This window comes from Protopterus annectens, chromosome 10.part0, assembly GCF_019279795.1.
Source record: "Protopterus annectens isolate FY-2018-M chromosome 10.part0, PAN1.0, whole genome shotgun sequence".
Lineage (NCBI taxonomy): Eukaryota > Metazoa > Chordata > Ceratodontiformes > Protopteridae > Protopterus > Protopterus annectens.
Genome location: NC_056744.1, coordinates 1,579,335,632 through 1,579,355,369, shown reverse-complemented (window position 1 = coordinate 1,579,355,369; position 19,738 = coordinate 1,579,335,632). Strand labels below are relative to the sequence as shown.

The following is a 19,738-nucleotide window of genomic DNA, read 5'->3' as shown; positions in this document are numbered from 1 at the left end:
CCTACCATAAAATGAGATCGAGAGGGCGCGATTGCAACGGCGATCGATGCGTCAGGTCCACTGTCCAGTCCGCCGATACACCAGGGTACTCTTTTCTTCAAGGCCGATTAGACTGATCGCCAGCACGCCAGGGTAAAATGCCGCATGAAAAAATAGCATATCTTGATCTTGCCTAGATGACAAAAATATCAAGACAAAAATATAAATACCTACACAACCACCACCAAACACATATACACATATATAAAAAAATATATCAAAATATAGGAAATATAAACTCACTATTACACAACGAACCAAAAACACAGGGGGTGAGGGAAGAGCTAGCAACTGCAGTCTAACTAACATTAGAATTTATGGTACAGGTACAACTGTGAGGCTGGCAGTTCACCAAAGAAGTGCAGTCTTACAGCATGCCTTGCAAAGCAAGACAAAGGGAGGCAGCCCTACACTTGGAGAAAGGATGCTTGACAACATGGCTAGAACAACAGCTGAAAATAAGTAGCTAAAGTAAAAATGGAATGAATTGCCACCCCAATAAAATGAGAAAGAATGCACAGTAGAACCAGATCCTGCTGAGGCCAAACTATCCTTGGGAGCCTTGCCATGATGGGAATCTCAAAATACACCTTAAAATAACATCCCCTGGCAGTATTGTTTGACCTTGATCCTGAATAACAAAAGAAAATGCAAAACCCAATCCTAAAAAAAATGCAAAAGAAACAAAATCTTTTGACCGGGTTAAAAAAAAGCTAGGCAAGCAACAAACATAATAACTGACTAAACTGTTTTCTTATTTATTTAAATAATTTTTAAAATTACTTGTGCATCTAGAGTTCCCAAAAAAGCCACACTTTAAACCTTGGGTTTGGGCATAAAGGAAAGAAATACACCGTGAATTGTTTAAAGTATTAGTCAATCAAAGAATACCTCCATGAAGGATATAGGTCAGACACCCTACTGCTAGAAGTAATAGCCAGTAGAAGAAAGCTCTACATAGGTAATAGCAACTCAGAAAAGCAGTCTAGCATGACATAAAAAGCAGTCTAGCAAAAGCCCATGACAACAAGTTGAATAGCCAAGCATGAGAAAGTACTCATTGAAGTCTTATAATCTTTGCAAATTGAGATGCACAACGTCCAAAGGAGAGTAGGAACAATGGTTTCTCAATTTCATAGTTGCGCCTAAGAAACTGCTCATCAATCTTAATGGAACAATGGTGGGTCACAATCATAGTGAGCTCCAAAAGAATATGTGCAATGGGTCCAAATTAAGAAGGACAAACCTTTGTCCAATAACTGTACTAGGTATAGAAATGCCACGAATTTTCTCGTACACCAATAGAAAATTCTTTTTTCTTTTAGCTTCCAAAAAAAAAGGCATTGATCTGTCGAGGCTTCCTGACACACATAGTCTTCCTTCCATATGCCAGGAGAATAATTGTTGAGGAAGTGAAAGCTTGAGTTTGAAGTGTTTGACCCAAGAGCCTTCTGAGCTAACAGATGAGCAGATGAAAGGTAAAGGCCAGATAGCTTCCCCTAACCAGGATCTAATGGCCATGAATCTGAGGTTGCCGAGGCCACTCCCATGCTACCTTCATAGCAGAGGTACGTGGGTAGCTACTTGAGGCTTCCTTTTGGAAGAAGAGGAAAAAGGTGAGCTAGTTTGTCTTATCTGACTTTTAATAGCACCTTTGGAAGCAAGTGGTTTCCAAGTGAAAGGGTGAAACCCCACTTTTTAAAACTGAAGCAGCTGCACTTGTTAGTGGATGTGTGAACAGAGGTTTAGTGCAAGTTCCCCAGATCTGGATCAATTTCTGAAATGCATACAGATCAGTTGGAGTTTTCAAGTGGGGATCTGTGATATGTCTGCTAACCCATCTGCCTTTTGTCTGCTGGGATCATGGCCATAGCAACACCACCCTGAGGAGTTAAGAAACCTTGCTGGCCAGGTTTGAAGATTGTCATTGCTTCTCTGCAGCATGGATGCTTGCCTGGTCCCCTTTATCAATGTGTGCCACATGAGAGTTGTGTTGTTGCTTGCCTTCAACATGACAGTTGTGTTGTCTGTTAGAATCAACACCTGCCCTGGAAGAAGTATTGTCTGTTTGAAACTTATATGATATGTAGATGCTGTAGTCTGGCGGGGCATGTGTCTTGTATCACTGTAGTCTGGCATGATCTCCCATCCACTTGTGAGAGATCTTCTTCGTTAAAATCTGAGCCCTCCTGTCGCAAAATGAGGAGTCCCTTGTTTAGGTGACATTCCTGAGCCCACAAAAAAATTCTGTTTAGGTGGCCACACTGAATGACTTTGTCCAAATCCTGTATCCTGGCAGTCCCAGTGTATTTGAATGTTTGAGATACCATTGTTGAATTTTCATATGCATTGGGGGGACTGTCCATTATAGCCAGTTAATAGATGGTTTGGCCCTAATGCCAAAAAAGCTGTCAACCTGGTTGCTTAAAGGACTAAAAAGGCCAGCTGCCTTGGATGTGAGAGTGTGTGACTCAAGCAAAGATAGGACTCTTTGAGACACCTGATTGCTGTATCCAGGCCATGCCCCAGAAAGGACTAGTCTCACATGGACTTAGCACATATCAGACTATTGTCAGCCAGTCTTATTCTAGGCACATAGGCGTACTCAGAATATTCAGTCAATCTTAGATTAGAGTTGCTGGAATCAGTTTGAGAGCCAATACTCAGGCACAGATAGATGTTGAAAGTCTTCAATTAAAAGTATAGGATCAAGTTAGCAGTAACCTTACTGAATACTGAAAGAGCAGTAAGAACCGCAATGGCAATGCAGGGCATGTGAACTTCCAGCTGAGTTCGAAGAATTTGAGCTGGCACGAGATACTTAGCCATATATAGGCCTTCCTTGGTAAGCAAGTAAGAGATCTGTAGATCCAACAGTAATCTCTTTTGGCAGCGCCCATAAAAGGTAAATCTTGAACACATCCCAAAATCTTTGAACTTGGGAATGTCCAGATAAGTGTTGAGGAGAGATAAATAAAGTCTTGTTCCCCTTCTTTGGTAAAGGGGAACAGCGAATGGCCCCTTCTAGGCCCTTTTGAAGGACCGAAGCTTGCTGAAAATGGCCCCCTGGAGGAACTGAGAAACGTTGCTTGTGAATTCCTTTTTGATGTGTGGAGGATGCTTTGTGAGCCTTCTTTGTGTGGAATGATAAAAAACAAAACCTAAAACCGTGGTGACAAATCCCACTTCCAAAATCTGTCCTTAAATCCCAATAAATCCCGCTTTCCATCTGTCCAGTCTTCCTAAATCCAGGTCATTGGGTCTGTTTGGCGAAAGGACTGGCCCCTGCCTCAGCCAGGGGTCTGTTTCAGACTGACCCCTGCCCCCCCCAACTCACCCTTCTGCTCTGGTCTCCCCTGCCCCTGAGAACCCCTAGAAGGGGAACTCTGCCTACCCGCTCTACCCCCTACTCACTCTGCCCCTCCTAAGTCTAGATCTACCCACCCCCCAAAAGGCCAATTTCTACTAAACTGCCCACCACAATGCTGCAAAAATTTTTAACAGTTTTGCTTTGTAGCTTTTTTTCTCCAAAACTCTCTAAAATTTAAAATCCAGGCACACCAAAAAACTCTAAGACATGTAAAGGAGCATAACATCACCTTGTCGCTAACATGCCAAGATCATTCTCTAAGGCCCTCAGGAGTGAACAAGATCCCTCAGAAGGCACCCCAGCCACCAGAACAAGATCAAAACCACACATCTACCAAATTATGCCAAGAATGTGTTCCAGACACACAACATGATTAAATCCGGCAACTCACACTGCATGGCTTCACAAAGCCAACACCTTCACTATCATTATATGCAAGAAAGAGCATTTTGATTATTTTTCAATTGTTTGAGGAATTCTCATTCTCATGGCTGAAATGGAAGACCCCAATTATCCAAAGCCCCCCACCTCTTTAGCCCCTTGCCTCTTTTACACCCTAGAGACCAATTTTTTAACCACAGGGCCCTAGCAAACAGCCTTTGCCACCTTTCTTTTCCTGGCTAACAAAGACTCTAAAACAAATACTTATGAGCCGGGCACCTATATTGTACCCTATGCAGGACAGGAGCCTATAGGCAAAGAGTCGGGTTCAGGAAGCCTCTGCAAAACATCTTCATTCACATTCAACACAGTACAGCTATAGCTAAGCACAGGGCTGCTAAACAAGAATTGCCTGGGCCTAGCCTTCAGAGTAAATTCCTGTTCCTCCTGCTATTCCCCTCATGGAATTTAAAGTTGGAATGAAATGAGAAATGGAATGAGGAGGAGAGGAGGGGAGTCCTCTGGAGGCATCCCTCATCAGAATAGGAGGAAGGGGGATCAGAATGCTCCGCAGCAGCAGACTCTTCATGATCACTCAAACAAACTATGAAACCTGTTCACTCGATCAACCTTCAGGCCTCCAGAGGCCAGGGCATAGAACTAGGCCTCTTATCAATAGGGGGCCATTTTCCTCTAATATGTTTCTTAGGTACAGGTGCCATTTTAAGGCCCCACTGAAGCTGAACTTGGCCTAGAACCCACTGAGCCTCTCCAAAGTTTTCTTGGCAACAGCAGGAAAGGCTCTAACTACCTTGGGAAGAGAAGAGGGAACTACCCTGAGAAGAGAGGCCCAGGCAGCCCTCCCTACCTCCTGAGGAGGCACATCCATCCAACAGTGAGACATCCTAACCCCTCATAAAAACTACCCTGCAAACCTCTGGCTCCACTAAACTCTCTTCGTCGGAGAACCGGTTTCAGGGACCTATCATCATGTTTGTATTGTCCTTCTTTTTGTCGCTTCGCTTCTCAGGCGGGAGGCACCGGAGAGCATCCGATTGCAATTTTGCCCCTGGTCAGCTCAACTAAACTCAGTCTAACAGCGTCAACATAACCCTATAGCACCGTTTGTTACATAGCACAAGAACCCATCCAACCAACCTAAACTCAGTAAACAAAACAAGGTATATACAAGGTATGGTAATCCCCCTAGCAAATTATCTGTTTCCCACAAAATACAGTATTCACTTTTTCTGACCATTCTAAATACTGAGGCAAGAAAAAAAAAAAAATGTTAGCGTAACCAACTTACTCTGGTGGGTGGTCTGTCTCCGGTTTGGAAGGAAATATTCAGCTAACCAACCTGCACTCGCAAAAAACTGCTTCTGCGGACCATGCGGCAAACGGCAAAAGAGGATATGATATGGGTCATCATAGATTAGTACCCTGACGCATTGAGTCTAATGCACCGCGACGCGCGACGCCAGCCATATACTATGGTCTGGGCCGACTGACAGTGGACGACTACCAAATAAGGAGACTGCAGCAATGTGGAACGAAGAACATTGGGGGCAAGCCACATCTTTTGCCCTAGTTTGCCAAAAGGTTTAGACCCCAGACTGGCAAGACTCAAAACAAATTGTTCACACAATGGGCACAGGGATGTAAATCTTGGCTTCTAGGGTGGTACCTCTTAAGAAGCTTTACTCAAAACAACAAAGAATATGAACACCTAGGGCATACAAGGTTAACACCAACCGTCCACATCACAATATACATGTCAATATTGCTTTCTCAGTTCATTATCAGGATAAGAGGGTGCAGTCCTCATCACCCCCCCCCAAATGGAAATGCTAAGCAATCCTGTGAGCATCTCAGTCACTCATGAACACAGGCTGCCAACAGCACGTGATGTACATTCCAAAAATAAACTTTTGAATAACAATTCAAGGCAACTGCTGTGTCACTGTAAACATTACGCAAATGTGTGTGCTAGGAGGGGTGTGTAAATATTCCCTCTGAATAACTTTGCCCTTATCTGAAATTTCACCAACTTCTCCCCACCTAACACAATCATTAACTGCAGTCTCTCTTTATAACTAAAGAAATGTGGTGCAGAACTAAGCTGACAAGCTGAGCTGGCTGACCAGAAAGGTACCCCCCCCCAATCACTGACAAGACAGCCTTCCCTAAATTCACTAATTCTGGCTCTGACATCACATGTCAGATGCTGCCTCCAGTAATGGAAAATTAGTTGTGAACTTAAAGCATAATGCTTTAGTAATCAGCACTGCCCAAATTCAACTTTTGTCCTCCCTTTTTGGGTGTCTGATAGGGCTACCACCTTTTCAAATGCCCAGAGTGGGACATTGTTTTCAGAAATGTGAGATTTTGCAGGACAAAATATGCCCATGGCCTGTGCCAAGGACAGAGCTTAATTTTTTTACCAAAATAAAAGTTTACTCTTGTAGCATTTGAGTTGCTTATGCTACTTCATGTAACATTTAGGTGTTTCAGAAACAAAATAACAATTTTTATGCAACTATTAATGAAAACTTACAAAATATTTTTGTCTTAAAATCTCAGGACATTTGCCATTTTTTAAATTTTTTTGCAGGACACAACTGACCAAAGAGGGACAGGTGGTAACCCTAGTGTCTTGATTGCAAATTGGTATTTTTCTTATATATTTTTTTTTTTTACAAAAAAAATTCTTAATCAACCATACACAGGAATAAACTCCTCCCCACAATGAAGAACTTGCATGTATTGTATAGATCAGCTCAGCAAGATCCTGCCCAGGTGTCCTGCAGAGTCCTACAGCACCAGAGAGAGAGAAGAGAGAGACTTTGGAGAGTTTAAGTACCTTTATTTCTGTTTTTTCTTGCTGTTTACTGTTAATTCCACCTAAACGCTAGGTTTCTGGCATTTACTGATACTTTAGAACAAAAAGTTATGTACTCACCATAACGTTCGATGTATGTAATCCGTCTCGCATCACATTCTTACCCGTGGGTTCGGCTCCAACTCGGCCATACTTTAGCTCGAAGTCTTTCAATTGGCTGGGCTAAGATGGTATCCCATGCTGCACTGCTCTCTATCCCCAGATCTAGTTTGCTGCGAGCACCAGCACTCACTCTCCATGCATAATCACACCTAAGGAAGGAAGAACAAACCAAGAATGAAGGGAACTCTGAAACCAGGCCTAACCTCTAGATCCTCCCGGACGGGGGAAAAAGGGGGGGGGGTAAGTAAGAATGTGAGGCGAGATGGACTACATACATCGAACGTTATGGTGAGTACATAACTTCTTAATGTTATGTAGTCCAATCTCGCCTACATTCTTACCCGTGGGACAGCGTCCCCAGCACATAAATCCTGGGAGGCTCAGTGGAAAATACTCCTGAGCACTGTGGAAACAAAGGAAGACCTGCCTCTAGATACCGCATCTAACTTGCAATGAGTAACAAAGGTGTGAGGAGATGCCCAAGTAGCCGCAGCACAAATATCATCCATAGACAATCTGGCCTGAAAAGCTGTAGATGTAGATACAGACTGGGTAGAGTGAGCCTTCACTCGGAATGGTAAATCTCTTCCCCCTGAAGTATAAATGAAAGAAATACAACTGGAAATCCACCTGGACAACGTGGCTTTGGAAACAGGAGACCCAATTCTGTTTTCCGAAAATGAAACAAACAACTGATCAGATTTTCTGAGGTCCTTCGTTCCGTGCAAGTAAAATCGTAATGGTCTGTGCACATCCAACTGATGAAATTTGAATTCTGCCTTGTTCGAGAACGGAGGAAAAAACACTGGTAATTCAATGGATTGGTTAAGGTTACTAACTGATGCTACTTTGGGAAGAAAGGAAGGATTCGGTCTGAGAGAAACCCTGTCCTTATGAAAAATCAAATAAGGTGGTTTTAATTGATAAAGCTTGAAGCTCCGAAACACGTCTGGCTGACGTGATGGCTACCAAAAAGACAGTCTTCCAAGTTAAGAATTTTAAATCACAAGTGGCTGCAGGCTCAAAGGGGGGTGAAGTAAGACCCTGTAGAACAAAGTATAAGTCCCAAGGCATAACAGGTTCCGATACCAGAGGACGAAGTAACAAAGTGCCCTTCAGAAAAGCCTTACAGAGTCTATGTGCCATCAGGCTAGGCTCGTCTGCGACATGAAAGGTAGAAATCGCCAATTGGACTTCAGTGGTTGTGGCCGCTGAACCCTGGTTAATGAGCATAGACAAGAACTCCAATACAGACGAAATTGGAGCAGTGTAAGAGTCAATCTTTTTGGCATGCGCCCAGATTGAAAACCTTTTCCATTTGCTGTAATAAATCTTCCTGGTCGAGGGCTTATGAGAGGAAGATGAAATATGAACCACCTCCGGCGAAAAATGATGAAGCCTAACTAATGACAGAAGTGGAGTAGCCAGGCTATCAACCGGAGGGTTCGAAGAGAAGGCTGGAGCTGCCTTGACATGTGTGTCAGTAAGTCTGGTTGTGGGTCCAGAATCCAAGGAGCGTCCATGACATAGGGATGGAGAAAGGGGAACCAAATTTGACGAGGCCAGTGTGGGGCAATCAGAATCATTTGGCTTCCCAAGGATTGCACTTTCTGAATAACCTTTGACAGCAAGGGGACCGGAGGGAAGGCATATAGTAGACCGGAGGGCCAATCATGGACTAGAGCGTCCCTGGGTGATTCCCCCTGAGGGGGTGATCAACATGAAGTAACTGCTGCATTTGGCATTGAGGAGGCTGGCAAAAAGGTCGCAGCAAAGCTGACCCCACCTGCGGAAGATCTGTTCCGCAACTTGACAGTTCAGGGACCACTCGTAAGGCATCAGAATAGCTCTGCTTAGCCTGTCTGCAATCACATTGGACTTCCCCGGAATGTGTGTTGCCAACAGAAAACGTTGGGAAGACACTGCCTACTGCCACACTTGCATGGCCTCTCTGCAAACTGGATAAGACTTGGTTCCTCCCTGCTTGTTCAGATACCACACCACTGACAAATTGTCTGACTGGATTTCAATAGTCCCGAGAGGAAGAAAACTCTGAAGTGCTTGCAACACTAGTAGCACAGCTCTCATCTCTAAGACATTGATATGCAGATGCATCTCGTGCTCTTGCCACGTGCCTTGGACTGTCCTGCCTAGATAATGCCCCCCCAACTCCATCTGGGAGGCATCCGTGGTCACTGTGGCAACCGGGGGCGCAGGAACGAAGGGCTTTCCCGCATTCAGGTTGTCGGTGCAAAGCCACCAACTGAGATCCTGTTTGCACCTGTCTGTGAGTAGAATATGGTGAGAAAGTGGAAGACGGTGAAGAGACCACTGGGCAAAGAGTAGCCACTGAAGGAGGCTCATATGTAACCTTGCCAGAGGGACTAACATAATTGTTGCAGCCATTGACCCCAACAGTTGGAGGACCCATCTTGCCTTTGGTCTTCTCAGAGGGAGCAAGGCGTGAACTTGTTGTAGGACTTTGATTCTTTCCTGTGGTAGAAACGCCCGCATGAGGACGGTGTCTAGTTCAGCGCCTATAAAAGTGACACGCTGTGAGGGCAACAAAGCAGATTTTTCCCAGTTCAATGTGATGCCCAACTGTTGACATAGGTTGATAGTAGCGTCCCTGGTATTTAGTAGTAGATGCCTGGTGGTGGCAGTCAGAAGCCAGTCGTCCAGATACGGAAATACTTGGAATCCCTGACGTCTCAAGTGAGCAGTCACCACTGCCATGCATTTGGGAAACACCCTGGCGGCTGTGGTGAGACACAAGGGCAGGGCTCGAAGAGTACAGTTTTGTACCTACCATAAATGTAGATGTTCGAGTGTAGACACTGCTGCAGTCATTACACTTGGGTTATCCTGCCGACAAGCGGTCCCACAGTTGGCCAGAGTTCCAAAGTCTTGCTCCGGCGTCGGTTGCTGTCACCTCCTCCCTGACGTCAGTGCGACAAGGGTATACAAGATACAGCCGATGCCATTTTCTTCAGTTTTTCTTGCCCCAGATGTCAGGTGCCTCTAAATATGTAGGCAATTCCAATTGCTAATAAAACATACATAAGAAAAGCAAAAAACAACTTACAGCTACCAGCAAATACTCCCCATAGGTAGTAAGGGTAGAAAACATAGGTACGTACCAGCCAGTAAGAGGGGAAGGAGGGAGGGTAACTTGGACTGCAGCAGTGTCTACACTCGAACATCTACATTTATGGCAGGTACAAAACTGTACTATGTTCATCGTGTTACACTGCTGCAGTCATTACACTTGGGTAGAATCCCAAAGCTGAGGAAGGGTGGCTGGTCCTATAAGGCATTTGGGGTGGCTATAAGGCCCTGCAGCACTGCAGTGGTTAAGCCAGCTCTGGATTTAGAGTATAGAGGCAGATGGTAATGCTTGGTGAAGGTGTGTACAGAACTCCAAGTTGCTGCTTCCAAAATATCCTTGGTAGGTACTCCCCTGAGGTAGGCAGTTGAAGTGGCTGTTGCCCTGGTGGAGTGAGATCTAATGCTGCTAGGTACAGGTTTTCCATGGTATGTGTAGCAGAAATGTATACAATGTCCTATCCATTTTGAAATAGTCTGTTTTGAAATGGCTTTTCCCTGTGCTCCTGCAGCATATGCTACCAATAATTGCTCAGATTTTCTGAAAGCTTTGGTTTTGTCCAAGTAGAAGCGTAACTGTCTGTGAATGTCCAAAGAGTGCAGTAGTCTCTCCCCTTTATTCTGTGGTTTAGGATAAAAAGATGGCAGACCCACACTGGATACCACCTTTGGCATAAAAGTAGGGTTAGTTCGTAAAGACACCCTGTCCTGATGGAAAATGAAGAAAGGTTCCACTGCCATTAGTGCCTGTAATTCTGAAACTCTTCGTGCTGATGTTACTGCCAGGAGCAGAGCAGTTTTCCAAGAGATATATTTTAATTCTGCTGTGTTGGCTGGCTCAAAAGGAGGTAAAGCTAGCTTCTTCAAAACAAAGCTGAGGTCACAATTTGGAGAAGGTGCTCTACGAGGTGGTCTTATGTTTTTAGCCCCTCTGAGGTACTGTTTTAACAGAGGATTAGAGAAAATTGGCGGATCCATGTTGTAATGAGCAGAGATGGCAGAGGCGTGGATCTTGATGGATGAGAAGGAGAGTCCTTTGTCCAGCATCTCAGTTAAGTATTGTAGTATCTGAGGAATGTTTGGGACAAGAGGGTCAAGGCTGAGAGCTTGATTCCAGGCACAGAATCTCTTCCATTTATCCGAATAGACTTTCATGGTACTAGGCCTTCTGGCCTCCAGAATGACATCCATAACAGCTTTGGAGAGAGGCATTGCTTGCTTGATTAAGGAATCTTGCATGCAGCTATGTTTAAGGTCTTTAGCTGGCTGTGTAGTATTTGTTTGTTGTGCTGAGTCAGCAGATGTGGGATTTGAGGCAAAATCCAGGGTGGTTCTTGTGCTAAGCTCCTTAACATTGGGTACCAGTGCTGGCGTGGCCAGTCTGGTGCAATCAGGATCATCTTTGGCTCTTCCTGCCTGGCTTTTATGAGTACCTTTTGCAGGAGAGGTAGTGGTGGGAAAGCGTATACTTGTAGGTTCTCCCAGCTGAATGAGAGGGCATCCACTTTCAATGCTTGTAGATGGTAACTCCTTGTGCAGAATTTTTGTAGCTGGCAGTTTATTGGGGATGCAAACAGATCTATGTCCGGGCTCCACCATTTCTGTGTTATCATTCTAAATATTTGTGGATTCAACTCCCATTCGTGGGGATCCATGATGTTTCTGCTTAAGTCGTCTGCCAGTGTGTTTTTCTCTCCTGGCAGGAATTGTGCTTGCAGATGAACTTTAAGGTTTATAGCTGTGTTCCATAAGGTCATAGCTTGTCTGCATAGGGGGTAGGAGTGAATGCCCCCTTGCTTGTTTATGTACCACATAACTGTGGTGCTGTCTGTCTTTAGTAGTAGTTGTCCTGGATGGAGCAGGTCCTTGAAAGCTATAAGCGCATTTTGTACAGCTAGCATCTCTTTTTGATTGATGTGAAGATGCCTTTGTTCTGTGGGCCACATGCCCTGAATACATTTGCCTGCCATGTGTGCTCCCCAGGCGTAATCCGATGCATCTGTTTGTCAGTGTTTGCCTGGCTGTGGGTTGTGTAAAAGGCTGTCCCTTGTTGAGGTGACAAGCTTGAGCACACCATTGAAACTCCTGTTGAAGGCAAGGGATTAGTGCTATAACTGTTTCCAAACTTTGACAGTGTTGAGACCATACATTCTTTAGGTACCATTGTAGTTTCCTCATATGCAGTCTGGCATATGGAATTAGTAGTATGCAGGATGCCATGTAACCCAAGGCCTGCAGAATTTTTCTTGCAGCGAGCTGGGTCTTTTTTGCCATCAATTTAAAGTATTGAGTCAATTTGTCCTCGTTTGTCTGGAGTGAGATAAGCCATCTGGGCCGTTGTGTTCAAGCTGGCACCCAGGAATATAATCTCTTGTGAGGGCACTAGTTTTGATATCTTTTCGTTTACTGTGTACCCCAGGCAACTTAACTTTTTTTTACAAACGCCAGATGCTTTAGAAGAACGTCCTTGCTCTCTGCTTGAATCAGGCAGTTGTCCAGGTACTTATAAATTTGAATTCCTTTCTGTCTGCAAAATGCAATTACTGGTGACAGGCACTTTGTGAAGACCCTGGGTGCAGTAGATAAGCTAAAGGGCAGTGCAGAGAATTGGTAGTGCATTGAACCAGCTATGAATCTGAGGTATCTTCTGCAGTTTTGTCTGATAGGGACATGCAGGTATGTCTCTGAGGTCCAAAGTCACGAGCCAAGCTTTCTTGCCCAGCATGGGAAGAAGCTGCTGTAATGTCAACATTTTGAATTTCGGAACATCCGGGTAAGTGTTTAGAGATGAAAGATCCAGAATGGGCCTCCAGGCTTTGTCCTTTTTGGGTACCAGAAAGAGTCTTGAGTAGAATCCCCGTCCTTGCTCCTGTGATGGTACCTTTTGAATAACTCTCATATCCATGAGTGCTGTAATTTGTTTTTGAGCCTCTGCCCATTGATTTGTTGGCAGATATGGCATTCCTTTTAACCTTGGCAGTGTGTGAAAGTGGAACCTGTAACCTTGAAATACAATGTTGAGAACCCATTTGTCTTTGGTGATCATTTGCCAGTTGTGGAAGAAGAGTGCCAGTTTTCCTCCCAAGGGGGCTGCCAAGAAGGATTTGTTTGGCAGCTGTAGTGGGAAGTCATTGGAGCTGCTTTTTATATGGTTGGGGCCTGTCTTCCCCTTCTTTCTGGCCTGATACAACCCATTGTCGAGGCCTGTAAGGACCTTATGTTTGACCTCTACCTCTTGGACGTCTGTATCTTCCCCATTGAGGTCTGTCTGTAATTGGAAAGGACCAATTCTTAGTTGGCTAGTTTCTGCTAAATCTAGGCGGCGGAACCTGTAAGAAATCCTTCACCGTTTGCATAGATATTGCCTTATCCTCCATTTTGTTTAATACCTCTTCTGCCTTAACTCCAAATAACACATCCTGCTGCAAAGGTGCATCCAATAATTTTGCTTTAACATGATCTGGTAACGTATGTTCTTTTAACCAAGCATGTCTTCTAATGACAGAGCCTGTAACTGCTGCTCTGCAGGGGGCCTCTAGAGAATCAAAACCACATTGCAAAGTATGCTTTCCCACTTGTTCAGCCGCATGCAATAAATAGTACAGTTTTGTACCTACCATAAATGTAGATGTTCGAGTGTTCACCCTGCTGCAGTCATCACATTTGGGTTATCCTGTCATCAGGCGGTCCCGCAGTCGACCGGAATTCCAAAGTCATGGTCCGGCATCGGTTGCTATCGCTTCTTCCCTGATGTCAGTGCGCCAGGGGTATATATAATGCATCCAACGCCATTTTCTTCAGTTTTTCTTGCCCCAGATGTCCGGTGCCCCCAAAAAGGTGGTCAGTAATTAGTATCAAATTAAGTAATTTTTGCACCAACACAAAATCCCTCCAGCTATAAGCAAATACATCAGGAAGGTATTGTAGAGATTTAGCCAGTTAGATCAGAGGGGATGGAGGGAGGGTAACCTGGACTGCAGCAGGGTGAACACTCTAAGATCTACATTTATGGTAGGTACAAAACTGTACTATGTTCATCGTGTTACCCTGCTGCAGTCATCACACTTGGGTAGAATCCCAAAGCTAAGGATGTGTGGAGGAGTTATAGAGGGTTAGAGGAGGCTAGAAGGCCCTGCAGAACTGTAGTGGCGAAGCCAGCCCTAGTCTTAGAGTAAAGTGGTAAGTGATAGTGTTTGGTAAAGGTGTGTACTGAACTCCAAATTGCAGCTTCCAAAATCTCCTTGGTTGGAACCCCCCTGAGGAAGGCTGTAGATGTAGCTGTTGCCCTGGTAGAGTGGGGCCTAATGGTAGCAGGAACTGGTTTTCCATGATGGGTATAGCAAAAACGAATGCAATGTCCTATCCATTTGGAAATGGTTTGTTTGGATATAGCCTTCCCTTGTGAAGCTGTAGCATAGGATACAAAGAGCTGGTCAGATTTTCTGAAAGCCTTAGTTTTATCCAAGTAGTAATGAAGTTGCCTGTGAATGTCCAAGAAATGCAGGAGTCTTTCTCCTTTGTTCTGTGGGTTTGGGAAGAAGGTGGGTAAGTGAATGGTTTGATTTAAAGACACACTGGAAACCACCTTAGGCATGAAGGAAGGATTAGTTTGTAGAGAAACTCTGTCTTGATGGAAAATGGGGAAAGGTTCCACTGCCATTAGTGCCTGCAGCACTGAGACTCTTCTAGCTGAAGTTATTGCTAGCAGCAGGGCAGTCTTCCATGATAGGAACTGCAGATCAAGCTGGTTCAAAGGGAGGTAGCGTAAGTTTTTCCAGGACAAAATTTAGGTCCCATGTTGGTGTAGGTGCTCTCCTGGGTGGCGTAATGTTTTTTGCCCCTCTGAGGAACTGCCTTAGAAGTGGATGTGAAAATAAGGGTGGATCTGTGTTGTAGTGGACTGAAATAGCTGATGCATGGATTTTAATGGAGGAAAAAGAAAGTCCTTTGTGCAACATCTCAGTTAAATACTGTAGAATCTGAGGCTGAAGTGTGTTTTGGCCTTTAGCTTGGTTCCAGGCACAAAACCTTTTCCATTTGTCCGAATAGGCCTTCATGGTGCTGGGTCTCCTAGCTTCCAGAATAACATCCATAACTGCTTGGGGAAGAGGAGCTGGCTGAATGTTTAGGTGATAAGCCATGCAGCCAGATTTAAGGTTTTTAGCTGGCTGTGAAGAATCTGATCGTTTTGCTGTGTGAGCAAATGGGCAATTTGTGGTAAAATCCAAGGTGGGCTCTGGGCCATATTCCTCAATAGTGGGTACCAGTGCTGGCGTGGCCAGTCTGGGGCTATGAGTATCAGTCGTGGTCTCTCCTTTCTGACTATCAGAAGCACCTTTGTGAGGAGAGGCAATGGAGGGAAGGCATATACTGTCAGGTTTTTCCATCTGAATGAGAGTGCGTCCACTTTCCAAGCTTGATGGTGAAGTGTCCTTGTACAAAATTTTTAGTTGATAGTTTTGAGGACTGGCAAACAGGTCTATGTCTGGAAGGCCCCATTTTTGAGTTATCATTGCAAATACTTGTGGATCCAGTTTCCACTCGTGGGGATCCATGAGGTTTCTGCTGAGGTCGTCTGCCAAAGTGTTCTTTTTTCCTGGCAGGAATTGAGCTTGTAACTGAACTTGGTAAGCCAGAGCTGTGTTCCACAAGGTCACTGCTTGCCTGCATAGAGGGTAAGAGTGTGAACCCCCTTGTTTGTTTATGTACCACATTACTGTGGTGTTGTCCGTCCTTATTGTAAGTTTCCCTGGATGTAATAGATTCTTGAAGGCTGTCGGAGCATTCTGTACAGCTAGCAACTCTTTTTGGCTGATGTGCAGATTCCTTTGATCTGCAGTCCATACGCCTTGAACGCACTGTCCTGCCATGTGTGCCCCCCAGGTGCAGTCCGATGCATCTGTTGTCATAGCTTGCCTGGCTGGGGGCAAGGTGAAAGGATGACCCTTGTTGAGGTGACAAGCCAGTGACCACCATAGAAACTCCTGTTGTAGGCAGGGAATGAGAGATATCATTGTGTCCAAGCTGTGGCTGTGTTGAGACCATACGCTTTTTAGGTACCACTGTAATTTCCTCATATGCAGCTTTGCAAATGGTATTAGTAGTATGCAAGATGCCATGAAGCCCAAGGCCTGCAGAATTTTTCTTGCAGGTAACTGGGTCTTTGTTGCCATTGGTTTGAAATATTGAGTCAGTTGTAGTTGTTTGTCTGGCGTCAGATAAGCCTTCTGGGCCGTTGTATTCAAGCTGGCACCCAGGAATGTCATTCTGTGAGGGTACTAGTTTTGATTTCTTTTCGTTTACTGTGTACCCCAGGCAACTTAGAAGATGTTTTACAAAAGCCAGATGTTGTAAGAGGGTGTCCTTGCTTTCTGCTTGGATGAGGCAGTCGTCCAGGTATGGGTATATTTGAATTCCTCTGTCTGCAGTATGCAATTACTGGTGCCAGGCATTTTGTGAAGTCCCTGGGCGCAGTAGATAAGCCAAAGGGCAGTGCAAAGAATTGGTAATGGGTTGAACCTGCAATGAAACAGAGGCATCTTCTGCAACTTTGTCTGATAGGGACATGCAGGTATGCCTCCTTGAGGTCCAACGTTACTAGCCATGCTTTCTTGCCCAACATGGGAAGAAGCTGCTGTAGTGTTAACATCTTCAATTTGGGTACTTGTAAGAAGGTGTTTAGAATTGAAAGGTCCATAATTGGTCTCCAGGCATTGTCCTTTCTGGGAACTAGAAATAGTCTTGAGTAAAATCCTTGGCCTTGCTCTCGAGTAGGTACCAGTTGAATGGCTCATGTCCATGAGAGCTGTAATTTGCTTTTGTGCCTCTGCCCACTGATTTTGTGGCAAGTTTGGCATTCCTCTTTTCATTGGCAAGGTGTGAAAATGGAATCTGTATCCTCGTGAAATTATGTCTAGGACCCATTTGTCCTTTGTGACAATGTGTCAGTTGTCTAAAAAAAGTGTGAGTTTTCCTCCCAAGGGGGCTGCCAAGAGAGTATTGCTTGGCCAGATGAGGTGCAAGTCATTGAGTTTGCCTTCTGGTAGTTTGGGACCTGTCTTCTCCTGTGCTGCAGTGCCCCATTGTCGAGGTTTGTACTGGGCTTGTGGTTGTCCTCTGCCTCTTGGACGTCTGTATTTACCCCTCTGTGGTCTGTCAGTAGCTGGAAAGGACCAATTTTTTGTTGGCCAATTTCTGCTGAAGCAAGGGGGCTGTACCTGTAGGAAATCTTTGACTGTCTGCATAGATTTTGCCTCATCCTCCATTTTCTTTAAGACTTCTTCTGCTTTAACTCCAAAAAGAACATCCTGCTGTAAGGGAGCATCTAGAAGCTTTGCTTTAACATGATCAGGCAGAGTTTGTTCCTTTAACCAAGCATGCCTACGTATAACAGACCCAGTGACAGCTGCTCTGCAGGAAGCCTCCAAAGAATCAAACCCACATTGTAAAGTATGTTTGCACACCTGTTCAGTTGCATGCAACAGATCCTGCATTTCTTTCAATTCAGACTGTTGAGGGAGTGTGCTCATTTTTTGTTTTAACTGAGGCATTACAAATTGCTGATATTTTAGCATGTGAAACTGGCAGTTTAGTGCCCTCATAGCTAGAGTGGCTGAGGTGTAAACCTTTTTCCCCCCACCTGTCTAGTGCTCTGGAATCCCTTTCAGAGGGTACAGGATTTTTTGCCATAGAAGCCTTAGCCCCTTTGGGACCCTAGGAGATAGTCTCTGGATCAGCCACAGGACTTTTATAAAGAAATTTGTGAGAATCAGGCACTTTATATTATCTGTCAGGTTTGGCAGGAGCAGGAGGCAGAGAATCTGGGTTCAAACTGGATTCTAAGTAAACATCATCCACAATGTCTAAAACTGGGGGGATGGCAAGTGGTCTGTGCTGGGGGAGTAAAAGAAACTCTCTGAGCCTTTTCTTTGAGTTAGAGTAGTCCTGACCTTCCCAGTGAAAATGTTCCCTCATAGTGTGTAAAGTTTCCCCAAAGGAGTAGTCTTCAGGAGGAGAAGCTGAGAGAATAGAATCCTCAGCATCAGAATCTTCATAAGGGGAGAAGGAATAATCTTGGTCCTCAGAGGAGCCTGAGGAAATAGACACTTGTTCAGAGGAGGCATAATCTTCCTCTTGTCTAGGCCTTTTATCGGGAGGGGGTTGGGAACCCCTGATTAAAGAGATCAAATCTTCAGCCATTTTGAGCATCTGTTTCTTAGGCATGGGGCCTTGAACAGGGGACTGAAGTGCAGTCTTTTTAGGTTTAATAGGAGTCTTAGTCTTAGGATACGTTTTTTTGGTGAGCGTCGTCGGTCTGAAGACGCCTTCAGAAACCGAAGGTGTTTCTGCAGGACCGACATCTTTTTCAGCAGTGTCGTCGGTAGGGCCTAAACAAAATGGCTGCGTCGGCCTAGTACTTTTCGCCAAAAGTTCCGAAGCGGTCTCGGGTTCCAGATCTGCAGTAGTCAGGGGCTGCGTCGGAGCCTCACTGAAGACCGGTGAACCGGAGACCGGGCCAGCCGAGGCATCGGAGTCTGGCTTGGGTCTAGGCTGCCTGTCCTTATCCTTGCGTTTTTGTGCACGCCGGTAGTCGGTTGCTCCGACGGCATAATGTAGTTGAATTTTCTACCGAAGTAGTGTCGTGCGAAATCAAAGCGTCTTTTTATAGTACGCTTATTAAACCTAGCACAAAAACGACAACTAGTGACGTCGTGGTCTGGGCCTAGGCAAGGTATGCAGTAAGAATGAAAATCCTTATGAGGTATTTGCTTCCCACAAGAAATACAATTGTTAACTTTTTCTGACATCGGTCTGAGGCAAGAAAAGTTTCCCCAACAGGGTACTTAGCTTTATTGAAGACTTCGGATCTGAAATTCGACTTCGAAAATCTCAGGAGTCGGCCGACCGGCACTTGCGAACTGCTTCTGCTTCGGGCACTGCGCAGCAAGAAAGACTGAAGAAAATGGCGTTGGATGCATTATATATACCCCTGTCGCACTGACGTCAGGGAAGAAGCGATAGCAACTGACGCCGAACCAAGACTTTGGAATTCCGGCTGACTGCGGGACCGCCTGACGACAGGATAACCCAAGTGTGATGACTGCAGCAGGGTAACACGATGAACATCCTGCATTTCTTTAAAATTAGGAGGATCTGATTCTGGAAGCATTTTTTGTTTCAACTAAGACAGTAAAAATTGCTGATATTTTAGCATGTGAAACTGGAAATTTAAGGCTCTCATTGCTAAAGTTGCAGATGTATATACTTTCTTTCGTCATCTGTCTAATGCTCTGGAATCTCTGTCAGAGGGAACTGGATTCTTGGCTGATGAGGCCTTAACTCCTTTGGGTCCCTGAGAAATAGTTTCAGGGTCAGCTACAGGGCTTTTATACAGAAATGTATGCGAGTCAGGGACTCTGTAGTATCTCTGTCAGGTTTAACAGGGGCTGGAGGTAAGGAATCAGGATTTAAGCTGGATTCAGTATACACATCATCCACAATATCTAACACTGGTGGAATAGCAAGGGGTCTGTGTTGAGGTAATAAAAGGAAGTCTCTGAGCCTTTTCTTGGATTCTGAGTAATCCTGGCCTTCCCAGTGGAAATGCTCCCTCATGGTATATAGGGTTTCTCCAAAGAAGTAGTCCTCAGGCGGTGAGGCAGATGGAACTGATTCCTCAGCATCAGAATCCTCATAAGGGGGTAAAGAGTATCCTAGGTCTGAGGATGAATCAGAAGAGATGGACACCTGGTCAGATGAGTCACAGTCTGCATCCTGTCTAGGCCTTTTATCAGGAGGGGGATGGGAGCCCCTGATCAGAGTAATTAAGTCTTCGGCCA

General features: G+C 44.9%; 1 protein-coding gene across 1 annotated transcript in view; it reads right to left on the bottom strand.

The window, feature by feature from the left end:
* The window catches only part of SETD1A (SET domain containing 1A, histone lysine methyltransferase), a 1,410,167-nt gene that overhangs the window by 1,115,863 nt on the left and 274,566 nt on the right, over positions 1-19,738 (bottom strand). The gene's annotated exons all lie outside the window — the stretch shown is intronic.